Source organism: Mesoplodon bidens, assembly GCF_964165515.1.
Source record: "Mesoplodon bidens genome assembly, contig: HAP1_SCAFFOLD_179, whole genome shotgun sequence".
Classification (NCBI taxonomy): domain Eukaryota; kingdom Metazoa; phylum Chordata; class Mammalia; order Artiodactyla; family Ziphiidae; genus Mesoplodon; species Mesoplodon bidens.
In genome coordinates, this window is record NW_027671490.1 from 111027 (window position 1) to 124125 (window position 13099).

The 13099-nt window shown below is 33.4% G+C and overlaps 1 long non-coding RNA gene across 2 annotated transcripts in view; it reads right to left on the minus strand.

Annotated features, from left to right (window-relative positions):
• Nucleotides 1–630: 630 nt before the first annotated feature.
• The window catches only part of LOC308611299, a 40395-nt gene continuing 27926 nt past the window's right edge, over nt 631–13099 (minus strand). The window contains exons 2-4 of one of the 2 annotated variants that reach the window (XR_014014829.1): nt 7016–7237; nt 5407–5495; nt 631–1563 (exon numbers count right to left, since the gene is read on the minus strand). This is a non-coding gene — a long non-coding RNA (uncharacterized lncRNA). The remainder of the gene's footprint in view (nt 1564–5406; nt 5496–7015; nt 7238–13099) is intronic. The other variant, XR_014014828.1, reaches the window with a different exon arrangement.

Below are 13099 nucleotides of genomic sequence, written 5' to 3' on the forward strand. Positions count from 1 at the left end.
ATTTGTTGAGACTGTAATATCAACGTGAAGCATTCCTTTTTTGAAGCTCAAATTCTTAACACTTGCTTTCCCCTTTGCAAGAAATACTTACTCCTTTACTCCCTTGTCCCCTTAGGCTACCTACGTCATACTTCAGTTAAGAAGACATTTCACAAGGGATGCCTTTCCTCATCCTTCCAGGTGAGAAAGGCTCCCTGTTCCATGGCTCACAGTACCCTGTCTATATTTACTACAATTAGTAATTCTTCTTTAGACTGCAGGCTCTAAGAAATATGGACAATGCTTGCTTTTCCACACCTTGTATTACCAGCACCTAATGCAGTGCCTGGGACCTAGTAGAAGTTCTATAAATATGTAATGATTGCTGAATGAATGAATGAATGAATGTGTTAGTAACAAGATAAATGCATAAATCGTATTTGTAAAGCACAATACAAAGTAATTTCATGAATATTCACCCACTTATTTGTACCTTTATACCCTTCTCTTCATTTATATATCTTAGAATTACTTTTATCAGCAGGGATACAGGATTTAATGATGAAATTTTGAGGAAATGTATTAGAAATATTTGTGAGTGAGTAAGCACTATGCCATGGTGAGAGAGAGAAAAAAAATAAAAGCTATTGCTATATTCTTGACTCAAGTCATACTCAATATTATTTGTTACATATTATATTACACACACAAATGCATTCTCACTGGCATGGTATCACCTACATTATTATAATTTCCATTTCCTTCCCAATCCCTCTAAAGCCCATACCTGACCCTTAGACTTATTAAATTGCATTGTTTTAAACCACTTCTCCAATTTGTCAAGGTCATATTACGGTCATGTTGAATTTTGATCTTGACAAAGTATTAATCAGTCTTATCAACTAAAGAGAACTGTAAATGACTAAATCCACATGCTTTTCTATCATCCTAGACTTGATGAAAATATTAAATAGCCTCTGGCCCAGGATTGACCTCTACATATAAAACTTCTGTCCACTTTGGTTGAGGAGGAACTATAAATGAGTTTCATTGTTCTACCTACTTTGTTTCCAATAAGTAGGTCTCTGGTGCTGATCTATTTTTATAAATTTGTGAATGAATTCCATTTGTAATATTTTTATAATATTAATATTTAATGTCTGATTTCAAGTCGTGGATGAAAAAATGCTAACATCAATGAAAACTACCACTTGCCCAAATAGATTAATAATAGTAAGAACAGGTAAAGTAGATTTAAAACCTACTGTCATGTTTATTTACTTTCCTGAATTGTTCCCACTGTGCCACTTCCTTACTTTCTGAATATGACAGGTTCATGCATGACGTCCTCCTCTAGATGCTGTGCCATTAAGAAATCTCCCTGATTATAATAGGTGATCATCTATGATGGATAATAAATATGCTTGTGCATTTTCAATCACAAATCCATGTCTTGCACACTGAAATGATTTTACTTGTTGCTTGATCACGGGGACTTCTTCCTCTGAATAAATAAGACTTGACTTTGCCTCTTTATGCAGTCATCTGTTCACAGTTCTGCCTCTCTCCAGTAGACTGTGTCTCCTTAAAGACAAATGAATATTCATTCATCTTTGATCCCCTTTGCTTAGCATGCATAGTAATTGTTCAACAAATATTTGTTTAATAAGTTAAACACCAATATGCCGTGAAGTAGGAAAATCTGGAGATGTGAGTGGTCAAGATGGGGGGTGTGATTAAAGGACCCCTCTGAATTCTAAGAACAACATACTTAGGAGGGAATGCATGAATAATCAACGGGGCTGACTACTTGACAACTAGTATGTATTCAACTTTCAAATTCTATATTATAAGCATCCCTGAGTGTAATTTGAAATGGATAGACAGGAATTTTTATTTTATTTTTTCTAATGAGGAAGCAGTGTAGGTCTCTATTCTCATGGCCTCTGTTGCTTCCTATGAATATTTCTCCAATATCTTGACATAATCATTTTCAGGAAGCCAAGAGAGTCCAAAAGAAAATGACAAACAACAGAAATTGCTTTCATTTTCTAGTGTTTGGAAAAACATAAAAATAGGTTTAAGTTTTTCAAACATATTTAGATTTCATGAGATTTTACTTGGTTTATAATCAATATGATAAGATGCATATATATGTGTATAGAATCATCATTCATTTTAAATTGGAAATAATGTGTATCCCCATGGCTGATCTGCAAACTGTCCATAATAAGAACCAAGCTTATGTCCTCCTAAGTCTTTTGTAGCCCCATTTTAACACATTTTCTGAAAGTTATTTCACTTCAACCACTCTAGATACTTTCTAAAAAAACAATAGATGACTTTTTAAAATTTTCCTTTCAAAATGAAAATATTAAAATATGCTACAAATTGGTGCAATAATGGAAGCTACAACTTACCATGTAAGTTTGTTTGTAATTGAGCAAAATATGTTCCAATAATTTTTGCATTGTATTTGCCTTTCTCTCTGTAATTACTAACCCTTTTTCTTTCACTATGGAATGTGAATTTTGATTTCTCATCTTCAAATTTGCCTTTAAATACATTTCTACCCTTATTTTTCTTCCATCTGGAAGCTAAGTTTTCAAGAGAAAATTTGTTGCCACAAATATTGAATGTCTTCATATTAGGAATAATTCTAATGCAACTACTTTGTACTTGGAAATGTGCCACTGTGTTTAGGAAGGCTAAACACATACTTTTGGGTAAGTTCAAAAAAGATTACTCCAATGATTCAACCAAGTATATTTCAAGCATATTGATAAGAAATTTCAAACTAATTGTGTGTGATAGCCATCAATTAAAGACGTAAAATGAATGCCTGCTATTTTAAAACATAGTTAAGCCAAGGAAAAGCTGTGCATAACTAGCATGTTCTGTAAAGATAATTGGCTCACTAACTAAATTCTACCAGCCCATTCACATTTCTAGATTTTAATTGAAGAATGGATGGAAATAGTAAGGTGAGCTCATTGCCCAATACACATAAGCATGGGACAATTTTAATTTCTGCAGAGATGCCCATATTGTGTGAAATCTTCTTAATATTGTGATGGAATACAGTGAATCATGCTGTGAAAGAAGCACACATTTGTTGTACGTGTGTTCACACACACACACACAAACACACAGATACACACACATTTCTTTTCTCTCCTCTCTATTCTCATTTCAGTCCCATTTTTCCTCTTCTTAGATAACTGGTATCATGAATTGAATATAAATACTTTGAATCCATGCTTGAACTTTTTACTATATGCAAATGAATCCATGAAAAACACATGATTGCTTTGAGTTTTAAAAATTTGTAGACATGTCATCATGCCAAATATGTAATCTTAAAAATCATTTATCATGTATATAATTAATTATTTCGAGTGAAGTATTGCATTGCATCTTAAAAATAGTTTATATATGTCTTTTGTAAGCAGCATAAACTGGAATTTTTTTTGTTTTGTTTTGTTTTTTGTTTTTTGTGTGTTTTTGCAGTACACGGGCCTCTCACCGTTGTGGCCTCTCCCGTTGTGGAGCACAGGCTCCGGACGCGCAGGCTCAGCGGCCATGGCTCACGGGCCCAGCCGCTCTGCAGCATGTGGGATCCTCCCGGACCGGGGCACGAACCCGTGTCCCCTGCATTGGCAGGGAGACTCTCAACCACTGCGCCACCAGGGAAGCCCAAACTGGAATTTTTAAATTTATTTTTATTGTCTCTGTGATCAAATGTATTGTGATTATTGATCTATTTCTCCTTTATTTTTCCATGTTTCATCCCTCCCGGTACTAACTTCGTTTAAACACATTTTTCATTCTCTTTTTATGGTCTACCTTTTTATGAATCATATATGAAGTATTCATTTTTAGTGTTTTCTGAAAAATTTGACATATATTTCTAACTTGAAAAAGTCTAAAACTAATTATCTCATCTTCCTCCTAAGCGGTTCATGGACCCCTCAAATTTTAAATCTGATCTCCAGTATTTCAGTATATTATCTAGTGTTTTAGTTTTACTTTGTACATACCCCCATTGGCTATTATTTTTTACACTCAACCGTTATTCAGATTCATTCCAACATTACAAATTTCTTTGCTGGTCACTGTTCAGTGCACCTTCCTACTTCTTTTTATTATGCTTATTTTCTTTCTTACTGAAGAACATTCTTTGTACAATGGTCTCCAATCTTGCCTAAAACACATGAGAATTATGTGAGAACTTTTTAAAGCTCCCATTATTGAAACACCGCCTAGATCACTGGTTAAAAAAAAATAAATCTCCAAGTATTGGCTTCAGGCATCAGAATATTTTTTAATGCCTTCAGATAATTCCAATAGCTGCTGCTACTGCTTTAGTCATTTTGTTGTTGTTGTTGTTACAGTTTGTGGGTGGTAATTCCTCTTTGTCTATGAATGAAAATTTCTTTACTTCTTGTTCTTGAGTAGTTTTTTAAAATGAGGTGTAGAATTTTAATTTGGACAGCTATATGTGCTCAGTACTTTGAAGATATTATTCTATTGTTTTCCAGCATCTACCTGTTTTCTGATAAGACTGTAACAGCATCTACCTGTTTTCTGATAAGACAACAGATATTTAAAGCCAGCCCTCAAAAACAAGGCTTATTATTTCCAGGGCCCCCTTGAATTTCTTGGTTTCAACTCCTCCTCACTATTCTAATGTTGAATTTGTTTTTTCTCCTTAAATCCTGAGACTGGGGATCCCCCCCCATTTTTTGTAAGCTTGTTCATTTTCTTTTTATGTGTTGCTACATGTAAAAGCAACATATAAAAGAAAACACAAGTATAACAAACTGTGTGTTCAGATTGCAAGAAAGGATTCTCAATATCAGTTCAGCCTATCCTATTGACTGAAAGCATTTACCTTGTTTCTTTTACAACTAACTTGAATATTATGAGTCTTACATCTAATATACAGTACTCTTCACCCTTCTTGGAACGTCTATGCTCAATAAGGACATTAGTTGATTTGTCACTAATATTGCTTTCCCTACATGTGAGTGCATTCAGAGTTCTATCCTGTCCCATATACATAGCATAATCTTATATTTTGTATCTAACTGGCATCAGTTTTCCTTTTTTTTTTTCGATTTACTTTTAAGGTTTACTTTTAGCAGGACTGTACTGAAACACTCTTACACCTTAATAGATCTAATTGTCTGGACTTAAAATAATAGATTTCTCTATCACAGGGGCATTTGTCTGTACAGATACTGATTTCTGTTCTCTGCACATGTTTTCATGTTATATGCCCAGTGTAATATGAAGCGAGTTAATTTATTGTGTTGCATATAGTAAAGAATCCAGCAGAATAATGTTATTTAGGGGTCTTTTTTCATTATTTCTATGAATAACAACAACATCAACAATAATAGTAATAGAAAAGATAATTTCTACCTATAGCAAGTCTCAGTTTTTTCTTAAATGCAGTAGAAGGCCCTTCACACTCTATTTGTCAGCTTGGCTTCAGGTTTTCATATTGTTGGCTAGAAGACAGATAAAGGGGATTATGGACAGAACTGAGCCTGGTTTCTGCTAATCTCCAACTTGAATTCTTTCAAGGGTTGCAAAATATGATTCAAGTATTTCACAGGCCTTTATAACCTTTGTCATCTGTCTGGTATATGTGCCATCATGGGTGGATTTGGAACTGACATTTTATATCTCTGATCTCAACTGTATAAATATTTGTTTAGACTGACTATCAACATAGAACACAGACATTCTCTTCTGATGTATGGATGATAGAATAGTCCTTAACTGGGCCCCTAAGGATGGGGCAGGCACAAACTAACAGAGGGCAATGAGGCAAATTTTCAATGAACTCAGATTTTATATTTTCCTTTAGGTAAAAGAGTGGTTGCTTCTATACCAAAAAACTATTTCTTATAATTTGGGTTACATTAAAAATATCTCATATATACAACCATTTATCTGAATCTATAATAGTGACTTGGTTTTCTCAAATACATTATATATGGAGTCCTTTAGACTGGAATTAAATTAATCATGGTTGTCATTTTTTTTTTCTATAGACTTCCCAGCTATTTTCCCCTAGGAAAACTCTCTTAAATAATCAAGAGAAATATTTTAGGCAACATTATGTAAATCATCACCCTTATTAGATGAATTAATATTCTTGAAGTTATAGCTCATTTCATGGAAATCAGATTAACCTGATGTTATGGGCATTGTCATTTATCAGTAAGTTATTTGTTCATATGCTCAGTATGTGACATAAAATATGTAACTTTAATAAGAGAATGGATCACCTCAAATAATTTAGCAAATCTTGAAAATGATAAGGATTAAAATTGTGGATGTATAAAGGACACAGAAGCTTGGAGAACTTTAAAACCATCTATTTCTCTCCTGTTTCCCTCACACAAGGAAATGAAGGCTGACACTTTAGCATGGTTTGGAAATCCTTCTAAAAATTATCTGACTTTCTCTTAGAATTAACAAGTAATTTAAAGTTTTAAGAACTGCAGAACTGATCACATGAATTACCATAATTTAGTCAAGAATTTTTTTGAATATCCACCTTTTGACAAACATTGTACATATATATATACCAGGTTGTAGAGATGAATAAAATCATCCTTAGTCTCAAATAACTGAAAGAAAAATCCCCCAGTATTAGTGAATACTGAGGAATTAAGGATGATGCTATGAGAAAATTTTTATAATGTGAAATTTATTAAGTTAAATAAAATATTGTGCTTTTGAGATTAGAATGACTTGGTTTTGTTCTAATGATACTGATGATAGACAGTGGTTGTATTTTGCAGAAGTTTTATGGGAGCAAAATAAAAACTTGATAATGTGATATAAATTTGGTCCCCCAAGGCGATTTTTATTGTTATTTCTATTGGTGTTGTTAATGAGAGAAATTTCTGTGAGCTATTAGAAAAAAAATGTGGATATCAATATCTAATCAAAAAGAAGGACAAAATAATGGATAATTAGAGAATATATATAACCAGTAAGTTAAAAATATACACACATGCTAAGGAAGCACAGTGGTGGAAGTTTTGCTCATCATAAAGCTTTAACAGTGAGTAGAAGGTATCTTGGTGTCTTGGGTGTGGGAAGATATGCTAACAACCAGTGATAGATCCGTTGTAAAATTTGGAACTGTTCCTTTGGTATTAAATTTCACTTAAGACCTGTGCTTCTGGACAGGATGGAGTAACAGGAACTGGATTTACTCTCCTGGCTTAAACTGCTAAAAGTAAAAATATATATATATATATTAAACAATACTTTTAGACATTGAACAACAAACAGCACAAGACAACGGTTGTATAAAGCTGTTAATTATAATGATAACCCATAAAAACCAGTGGCATAATGTTTTGTGTAATACAGTTAAATGTTAGTGTTTGAACAAGTCCCTGGTCACCTGTGAAAAATAAAGGTGGATTCTCTTTTCATATTTATTAACAAAATGAATTTCATAGGGATGCAGTATTTAAATATGTTAAAATACTACAATTACTAGAAGAAAACATTTTTGTTTTATTTAATAAAAGTTAATTTTTAAAATTTTTTATATTTTTATGTGTTGCATTTATTGCTTTAAGATTATACAAATATGTCTTGATATAATTTAATACATGCAGCATAAACTAGAGTATTCAGTACACAGAGTATTCAATGGGTATAGGCTTAGTAGTGGGACCAAATTAGCCCTAGACTAAATTGTTTCACTTGCAGCCTAATAAGGCTTACAAGGAAGCCTCAAAATGATCAAACTATTTCTTAACTACCTCTTTGAGCAAAGTTACAAATATTTACAAAAATACAAATACGCCCTGCAACCAGTAAAGTAAAATTCACAATATCTGACATGCAATCTAGAATTACTAGGGATGCAAAGACGAAGGAAAATATAACCCATAACAAGGAGAAAAATTAATTAATGAAAACAGACTGAAAAAGGGTACAATCAGTAAACAAAGACATTCAAACAGTTATTATAACTAATTTTCATAGGTTCAAAAAGTTTAAAGGAAAGCGTCAACATCTTAAATAGACATACAGAGGATATAAAAATAACCCAAATTGAGTTCCTAGAGATGAAAAATATAGTTTCTGAGATGAAAAATAAACTGGATGGGATTAAAAGAGATGAGGCAATGCAGAAGCAAAGATTGACCTCCCTGCAAAAGCAAAAGTTTGTTATTATAATCTGTCCCACTGAGTAGTCCAAATATAAAGTCTGAAATGCAAAATGCCAGCTTGGTCATCTTTTTCCATTTCAAGTTTGCTTTACCCTTTCTGGTTTGTGCTTCCAAAAATAATTAAAGTATAAAATTATGAAAATTGTATTCAATGGTATTAAAATTAAGCATCTATCCATTTTATGGATTGCCCTGCATAATGCAAATATCTAAAATCTAAATATTATGTGTATATAAACATATGTATACGTACATATATGGATATATATCTCACTAGCAGAATGAAAAGAAAATATGAAAGTACAACACAAGTTGTGGAGGAATATAGTAAAGGAAAGTAAAATGATAGTATTTTTGTTTTTAGATATAGTTGCCCTACGCAGTGGAAAAAGGATATACGGATTAGCATATTTTATTTTCTGAGAAGCATGAATCAATTTAAAAGATGAATTTAAAGAATCATTAATTTAAATACATAATCAGTCTTCAATTTTTTTTGTTACTGACAACATCCCCTTTAAGATTTTCAAAATGCTGAAAGGTGGGATTCCAAGATTTTTAGTTGCTATAGAAGCAATTATTAGCAAATCCTTTCTTCTAATCTCATTACAGAAAATAGTGCCCTTTGTGCCCAGAGAACTCCCATTAGAACAGATAGCTAGTGGGAAGCAGCCACATAGCACAGGGAGATCAGCTGGGTGCTTTGTGACCACCTAGAGGGGTGGGATAGGGAGGGTGGGAGGGAGGGAGGGAAGTGATATGGGAACATGTGTATATGTATAACTGATTCACTTTGTTATAAAGTGAGGGAAGTGATATGGGAACATGTGTATATGTATAACTGATTCACTTTGTTATAAAGCAGAAACTAACACACCACTGTAAAGCAAGTTTACTCCAATAAAGATGTTAAAAAAAAAAAAGGAACTGCATTTCGGAGCAGCTCAGAACATAGGGTGTACCACTCTGGAGCTATCCGACATTTCCTGTGTCTGATTAAATATTGTGTATATATGCTATGTATTTATATCTCCATCTAAATATACATCTGTATCTCCTAAAATACTCTCTCACATATAATGAAGTCACAGTTTCCAGATAGTTGTTCTGGTAGTCATTAGACAAAATATAGTCTCATTTATTTAAAAATGTGAAATGAGAGAAATGTATGAAAAACTTGATCCATCTTCTGACTGAATTTGTGGTATTGGTACCTTCAGAAGAGGAAATAATTAATTTATTGTAAATTATTTTATTCCTCATTTATTAGAGAGGAAATTTATAAACTGAAACTGTTAGGGCTTAAAGGGTTTTTTTCCAGAAGATAATATCTGTGGTTCTCACCTTACACCGAGCAGTACATCACTAGTAAACAATCAGACAAATAGGTACATTATTAAGTTATTTTATTTTCACCTGGCTTTTTAATACTATCATCTGATATACATCATATTAATTGACACTGCAATTTCTTCCTTGATTTGTATATTTTTTTCTACAAACACTTTGCATTCCAACTTCCACGTATCTGATTTACTCATCCCTGTGATGGTCTTCATCTTCAGACATCTTGCTGTCTGGGCTGTTCAACCCTGTGACAGTAAAAGCACACTCACTAGGGACTAGGAGTTTGAGAAGGACTTAGAAAATTGTTTGGAACCTGAAAAAAATGGCTCCAGAATATGAAAACAAATCTGCAAAATGGAGATCAAAACTTGTGTAATTAATATTTTCAACTAATATTACTACAACAGCAATGTTACTCAGCTTTCATATAGTTATCTCTAAATTATATTGGATATGTGACTTGGGCACATTTTAATGCATTTGATAACATTTAGGGTAAAGCTTCTAAAAGGGCAATTGCCTAGGACTGAGGAAGGTTTAAAAATGGCCCTGCACAGAATGAACTAGAAGTGACTTCAATGGGAGGCTGAGGCAGAGATGCTGGACCCGGAGAGTGACACAGCAGGCGTACATTGGAGAGAGCTTTCCTATATAGGAGAGCCAAGAATGTGTTACTTATTGAGGGGGGAGCATGAAGGTAGTGGACCCTATAATGAGAATCCTAGGATTGCTCCTAGATTTCTAACTTGGATAAATGACAGGACGGTACTCTTTGGTGAATACTAAAGGAACAGCAACAGCAGCAAAAGTCTAAGAATGGAACTTTAACATATCACAATGCCACCTTTAAAGTAAATTTGGCATTCTTCCCTTTTTGAATGAATGAAAATACATTAATTAAAGACATACACGGGCTTCCCTGGTGGCGCAGTGGTTGAGAGTCCGCCTGCCGATGCAAGGGACACGGGTTCGTGCCCCGGTTTGGGAAGATCCCACATGCCGCGGAGCGGCTGGGTCCGTGCGCCATGGCCGCTGAGCCTGCGCATCCGGAGCCTGTGCTTCGCAACGGGAGAGGCCACAGCAGTGAGAAGCCTGCGTACCACAAAACAAAACAAAACAAAAAGACATACACATTCACACACCTGCTAATATCTGCTCTTCTGCAATCGTGTTTTCTGTATAGTGTCTAAATATCTATTCCAGTTGAAGTAGTGCTTAAACACTTCAATATGCCTCTTTTCAGCCAAAAAGAAAAACTGTCTATGACTGTTTCAACATATTTTAAATATATGTATAATCATTGCCAACTTGTCTGCTTTGCAGATTCTAGTTTCCTATACAATATTTAATATCTCCCTTTATTGAAAATGTCATTGCTCAGTATTATGATTGTTTTTCATTTTGATTATATGTCTGAATATTAGAATTATTGATTAATCTCTTTATTAATGGAATAATCTCAGCACAATGTTCAATACACTTCTTCTCTACCATTATTATATGTTATTTTAAAGATTTTCCATACAGTTACTTTAAATGGGATTTTCAGATTTTTCAGGCTTTTTGAAGTCAGCAGGATAGGCTCCAGTGAGTAAAAGAAATGCTGAAGAACAACAATATGAATTAAACAAATTTAAGTAGTTAAGAAAGCACTAATCTAGTCATTGAGAAATGTATACTAATATTTACATAGTATGTATATATAAATCAATAGTTTCTAAATGAGATAATCTACTGAACAAAATATCTTAAAATATGAATGAAAAGATGTTGTAAAATCTCTATATGATTAAAGTACAAAACTTTTTATAAGCTTGGAAGATAAATAATAAGTGCATTTTTGTCTGGGAGACAAGTTGTTATCTGGGAAACCTCAAGACATTTTGTAGATTATTGAAATCACTTTACTATCAATCTTGAGCATTTCTCCTATCAACTCTATAATTAGTATTGGAAATTACCATGATGACTCTATTTCACTATCAGGAACATTGAAGAAACTATTTCAAGTGCTAAACATTGGTTTTAACAAATAAAAAACAATTCATCTGAAGAAGATGTTACAATGAGCTGAGGAATTAAAAGATCTCAAAGTAGAGAAATTTCACTGACTGCAGTATAAACAACTTGAGGGTAGAGAGTGTCTGTTTTTCCTGTTTGCCCTCCAAATTTGGGAACAGTTTTATATGCACGGTGCAGGGTAATAAGCAAATGTTTAACAAATGAAAAGTACTGAATTCATTACCTTGTGGTACAAATTAGGATTTCTTTTGTACTGTAACTAGAAGATTTTAACTTCAGCATTATGAATTATTAATGTCTTTATCTGATTCCCAGTTCTGTGTCAACCAAACTTATTTGAGTGATAATTAGAGGACTTCATGTTTATCCTATCTTCTAGGATTTCACTTTTGCATATCTGTTAATTCATAATTTTGACATTTTTATAGCACAACCAAAGACTATAAAAACACATAGAGCAAGCACTTGCCAAAGAACTCTAAATAAAACACATCTCAGATATGAAATTAGATCCATGCTTGGTTCTACTTCTAAGTGCTTCATCTAAAGAGAGACGTGCAACACTGCTGCATGAATTAATCACCTAGGGTGACTTTTAAACCTACCAACAGCTGGCCCCTCTATCATATCTGATTTTATTCAATAGTCTAAGTGATAATAATTTTTGGATCAAGAACTTTATTTTACTGGTTGTAAAGGTGGGCACATGCACACGCACACAATCCCCAGTGCTTTTAAAAATTGTGGGACAGAATTAATCATAACTATTGAGTTTAAATGCCATTTATCAACTTATTAAAGTGCAAGAATGCAGGGAAAATAAGCTAAAGACAAGACTTTCGTTTTTCAATTTATTTTTTAAAAGTCTTGTAGAAATCTTTATGAAATTAACACAAAATGGTGGTACCAAAAATCTTTTGGCTTTGTTTATTCCCTAGTCTGTGGCAATGTAAAGAGTGGAAGTTAACCCGGAATTTAAGTTAAGGAAAGCTATATTGTATTAAGTTTAGCCAAAATTCTCTAACTTGCCATATTTTTTCAAATAAATAAACTTTCTATTCTCTTCCCTCTCTCCTCATCTCCCTTAAGGTACGTCAACTCTAACCCCGCCCCCCATACACACACCTTGTTGCCTCTGATATTATCTCCTCTACTAGAGGCGCTTTTGTACTTATTGCTACACGATAGTTCAACAATAAAATGTGATAAATGCAGGCAAAGGTGTTTCAAGAAAGAAGGTAAATGTCCTTACACATTTTCAACATAGAAACAAAAAGTTTACAAAACAGCAAAATTAAAAAAAAATAGTTATAGATAAAGTTTGCAGATAATGTTGTCATCCCTCTTAAAAGAAGAGGGATAAGGCACAGAAGGAATGTAGTGTTGAGGACAATGAAAATCAGCAGTTATTGAAATCTATTTATGCTGCATTCAATGGATTTAGAAGACAGAGGCTTGAGTGTTGTCGTTATTACTTGTTTGCCATTTGATGGTGGGCAAAATATTTAATTTCATTGGGTTTCTCTTTCTATGCC